Here is a 5,767-nt window from a genome sequence, read left to right on the forward strand (position 1 = left end):
CCCCCACCCGCCGCGCGCCACGCCACGCCTCGCCTAAGATCATCGTTCGGGACATTATATTATTCGTAACATAAGCCGATATTACGCTGCTACCGAACAAATACAAGTTGAGCGAGACGTATTTACGCTGTGCGGATGAGAAAGTATTTGAATTTTTAACAAAAAAACAAACAAGTAAACGAGTTGCGCCCCTCTAAATTCTTAATAATTATCCCCAATATCGATGATATTAATGTCATTGAACAAATGTTTGCCCTTTGAGCATAAAATTGTTGTTAACGTATCAACTAATCCCTATTAATTCTTCGATAATATATTATTAATATTTAAATCGTATGGATAGACTTTCGATAGGCACAGATACAATGATATTCTTTGAAAATCGATTCGAACAATTCGCTTTAATAAAGACTTGCTTTACCTAAAAAAAAAAAAAAAAAAAAAAAAAAAAAAAAAAACCCCCCCCATTGAAATACTTTCTCAATGGCTCGTCGTATGATCGTTGAAATCGTCCTTGCGACCTTGTACCACACATAAACAAAAATGACATGATAATTCAGTCCTCGCGTTATACGACCGCAACTCCCTGCGCGCAGTGTCGAAATCTCATATGAAATTGTTATGAAATTGCTATCAGAGTTATCAAAGTTATCAGTCGAGCATCCAGCATCGGCAGTAGCAACGGTGGATCATCTCTTCAAAGAGCTACGGCAGCGGCAAACTGATCGTCAAATTACGCTAATGAAACCCACGGAAAGCCTTTCACAGCCAGTGGAACGAAGCTTCCGCTCCGCGCGAGAACGAACCAGTTGAATTTCCATTTATCCATGAGCTGAGATTACCGAGAGTTTGGATATTGCATTTTCGGCGGCGGCGGCGGCGGGGGGGAGGGGGGGGGGGCGAATCGATATTTTTAAAAGATAATTTTTTCGCGTTTTACGACTGCGTGCCCATCACATTATGCTAGCTAGTCTTATGTTTTCTTTCTTGGTTTTGTTGGTTTTGTTGGTTTCGTTGACTTGGTCTAGCAAAAGGTCATCCGACCTTATTATCAAAACTTTTAATGGAGAGAGAGACAGAGAAGCACGTAAGCGAAGACTCGCGTTAGAATTAATTCCGTCGCTCTCTAATTATTAAAGTGCAATAGTCCCTCGATTGGCGAATGAAACAATAATGGCGATATTGGATTCCCAATGTAATTATCAAAGTACCCGTTAGATTTGCTTAACTTATTCAAGTTGACGGTAAAGCGGCATTTCGTGTGCCGATATGACGGGAAGCTGCGAGCCGAGAGATGGAGGAACGATTGCATCATGACACGATTAGGGCCAAAATAAGAAGTGCATTATTGGAGAGAGTAGAGAGAGAGAGAGAGAGAGAGAGAGAGAGAGAGAGAGAGAGAGAGGGAGTGTGAGATGATGTTATAAAGTACTGGCTAGTCTGTAATAAGACTCTATTGTTATGTAATGAACGCATTAGCTGGAGAAATAAATTGAAAATGTCGATATTTAAAACACAAATGGATAATTGCTCGTACCGTTAATGTCGACTGTCCTCCGAGGAAAAGCAACTACTTACTCAGCGTCATCGATTACCACTGTAATGACAGCTACGATCCCAATTGAATCACATGTCGTGCAAATATCGCACTTACAAATGATCCGCTAGTAAAAGTAATTGCGCGAGCGAGACGAGTTGATAAGAAGCTCGAGAGAAGCCCCGTAATTTCAACGCTAGGGAAAGCCTCGCGGAAAGCGGCGGCACATATCGCAAAATCAGCCCAACGATTTTCTGCGCCCGAAACTCTCCACCCAACGACCATCCAGCACTTTCAATGAGTTACACGCGCGGCTAAGCGTGCCTAAAGCACGTTATCACTCGGCAATCAAAGCGCCGCTTTAGCCAAGAAGTAAATCACACCGAATGTAAAGGGGAAGAAGTGCCTGGATAGGGAAGAGGGCTATAGTGGAAGCGAGAAGGCACAGGAGGGTCAGGGAAGAGAAGACGGAGAATTATAGGGACGTTTATGGTTAACCTGTAATTACGTTATCCGACTATAACGCATCGTTAACAAATTACTTATCAAAGGACTGATTTTTTGTTTTGTTCTCCTTTCCCGTCCTTTTCTTCTTCTTCTGTCTTCTTCTGTGCTCTCGTCTGCTTTTCGTCCCCGACTCACCCACCCGGTTTGCCACCGACCGATAACAAAGAATTACGACCAACCTCTAAGAGTCGATTGTATGTGATTTTATGTAGGATAGCTGCTACGGTAAAATATGCTCTCTGTCTCCAATTCTTCCCACCTCTCCACCTCCCCCCTCCCCCATCGCATCCTATCCCCCGCCACCTCCTCCCCCACCTCCCCGCTCCTACCCACCACTCCACACCACTTATGGAAAGGAGGATCGATTAAATGCGTGTGTGCCCAATGTGTCCAGCGCGATAAATATTAATGTTGCTTAGCCGATGGACAATTTGTTTTCTCGCTCGTTGTGACCGATTGGATAGGCCGTCGGGTATTAAGGACCATTTCATGAGATTAGAACAATTGATTTTTCCTAACGAATGGCGTTTAGTTAATAGTTAATAGTGGGTGGTAAAAGATTGTGGTGAGGAGCGTTGAGGGAACGGGACGATTTTGTACTAAAGAGTCTGTGTGGATATGGGAGTGGCTGGTGGTGGGACATTAAAAATATTTTCCGAAATATATATGTGGGATATCTTCGATAAAGATTGTTTCGCTTCATCGATGTGCTTTCAAAGTGAAAACAGACATTGTGTCAGCAACTTTATTTAATAATTAACGGCTAATGACGAATGGCGGGATGTATTTTGCTTAAAAAAGAAAATAAAAAGTAAGTTATCGCTTAAAGCAAACTACTGTCCGTCTCACAAAGAAGTCAGAAAACTGCGTTTCAAAGAGGCTCGCGTCGAGACACTGAAGAAATCGATGAGAAAATAACTTAATTTTGGGAGCGTATTACTCGAAGCGGAATTTCCTTCTTATCCATATTTACAGATTGAACATAAATAAATATTTGCTTAAGAGTTTGAAAAGTGGTCAATCCCCCCCCCCCCCCCCGGTTTTACCAACGGTTTTTTTTATTTTTTTTCTGCTTTTTTTTTTTTTTTTTTTTTTTTTTTCAAGCACATGGCGTTGTACGCGGCTGCTGCTGCGAGTCGGAGGTAAATAAAGTGTGAGACATCGATATCGATCGATTGTTTGCCTCATAATAATCCTTTAAGTCATAAAGTCCATGCCTAAAGATGATCGAGCATACGTAGGGAAGGATTTTTTGTTCATTATGGCTTAGTTTAGAATTCATATTTATGAAAATGATAAATCATTTTCAGCGTTATATGCTATTCTTTTGTTTTCATAATACCTTGGGAATTGTCCCTCTGCATCAACCGTAATTTTCGCCAATTTATTATGTTTAAACATATACAGCTAGTTGACTTACGTATACTCGGTCAAATTGACCTAAAAAACATTTTAAATGCCAAATTTCGTGGATATAATTAGTGCGGACTATGCACGTAATATCTTATTATTAAGAGGAAAATTTTGCGAGCAGGCGCAATAAATGAATATTGCTCATGTACCGGCAAATTTATTCGGTATTGAAATTTATTATATATTTCGTGAATATAAGAACGGTGTAGCTGTGTTAGTCGAATAGAAATAATTATGAAACATAATTCTGACGGTACATAATTTTGCTCGGAAAAAGAAGCAAAATGAAGAAGAAGATGAAAAGCAAAAAAAGTTAATGTTATTATTGTTGTTATTATTATTATTATTATTATTATTATTATTATTATGTTTCTTTTAACACATTCGGTAATAACAGATGAATTTCATTCGAGTATCTTGCTCTACGTCGGCACAACGACAGAGTGATTTTCTACACATTGTGGCTCGATTATAAATCTTATTCTATCGATGCTACCGCTGCCTATTAATCTGGGCAGCTTATTATTATTTTTCATAATTATCGTACTACTTGTACAATCTTTCGTTTGGGAATTGATTGGGATTGAATTTTATCGTGTAGCAATGAAATTCATATCAATTAATACAGGAAACATTACTCAAGAATGTGAGGATGGTATTATTAAATGATAATTAGTAGCTCTCGGCAACGCATTGTCCCAGTAGCCAATTAACGATAAATAATAAGGAGTAGCGGCAATTTAAAAAATTTTTTTTGTCGTACTCTTATTTCTCCTGGCTCCGGGAATAATTTCTCCTTCTTATTAATAACATTCTGATCTAAGGACGCCCTGACAAATTGCACACAACTCTATAAATTGCAAAGTAATGACGATAATAATTTTCACGTCAGTCTTTACGAGAAAATCATTAGGCAACGAATTGCACTTGCATTCATATGGCTTACATGCATATGCCGAAATGAGGGGAGGGGGGCGTAGAAGGGTGGGGGAAGGAGTAGGAGTGGGTTGAGGGAGGGGGGGGGTTTACGAAGAAATGAAAGAAAAAAAGGGGAGCGGTAGGGGGATGTTTTTTTGCTTCTTCCGATTTTCCAACGATTGCTGTATCGTCGTTCGATCCCTTAAGCGGATTCCAAATCGTTGGCAATATATATATATATATATATATATATATATATATAGCACAATAAGGAGATAAGGAGGCTGTGGAGTAACCCGATGAATTATCCGAGCGTTTCCTAAAGAAAATATACGATGTGAAACTCTATAGGAAAACACTTCTGCCGGGGCAGCATTGACGCACAGAATACGAAAACCAATGAATTCAATGGGTGAATTGCATGAGTGTTATGATGGTTTGGAGGGTGGAGGGGGAGTTTAGGATGGGAAAGAAACTTGGGAATGAAACTTGGGCGAATAGGAGTGCCGAGGTAAGAGGTGCGAGGAAAAAAAAAATTAATATGCCGTAAATGAAAATTAAGTGATATCGCTTGTGCCAGCTGATTGCCAGTACATGGATTCGCCGAATTTGCGCAGAGTGCGAAAAGCGCTTCGCCATTAAGCTCACAACCAACCGACTTTCCCACGAATATTTTCACTGACCTCTCATCTTCTCATCAATCTCACCTTGGACATACAACGTAAACGCTCATTTACATAACAGCCTGACGCGAACTCGGTCCCGTATTTTTATTCCTCAACTCTCTACGACAAATTATCACTATGGATGCTTATAAAATATCAGCTACACTTTAAGCATATAAGATGTAACGTAATGTTTATCCGTATTGGTCGATGGCGCGGCCGAGGCCAAGAGTAACAAAATACGTATTATATTCCATTTAAGAGAAAGTCATCCCAGGTTTAATTTCAAAGGAAAAAGAAAAAGACTAATCGCGCGTCAAAATAACTTATGCCACCTCGGCCATAAAATCATAATATGTCGCATTATAATACGGGAAGGAAGATTCGATGCTAATAGCGTGAGGGGCAGGTTTATTTATGTCCTAATTTATGCAACGAAGCAATGATTTCAAGCTGGCTGGGCCCGAACGAACATTGTCATTCGTTGGCTCATTATCTAGCTCGTTCGGGACTTTGCCTGGCAGTCGGTTAACGCTTTCGGGTTTTCCCCGGGAAACGCCCCTTTTATCAATCGGGGCGATAGAGTGTAGCAATTTTTAGCGCGCTAACGCTCCCCACGAACGACCGGCAATATACAACATGCGAAAGCGTTGAGAGTCAAATGGGGGCTAGAGCGGTAGATTTATACAGTGAGAGAGAGAGAGAGAGAGAGAGAGAGAGAGAGAGA

The sequence above is a fragment of the Ceratosolen solmsi genome, unplaced genomic scaffold (assembly GCF_000503995.2).
Source record: "Ceratosolen solmsi marchali unplaced genomic scaffold, CerSol_1.0 scaffold41, whole genome shotgun sequence".
Classification (NCBI taxonomy): domain Eukaryota; kingdom Metazoa; phylum Arthropoda; class Insecta; order Hymenoptera; family Agaonidae; genus Ceratosolen; species Ceratosolen solmsi.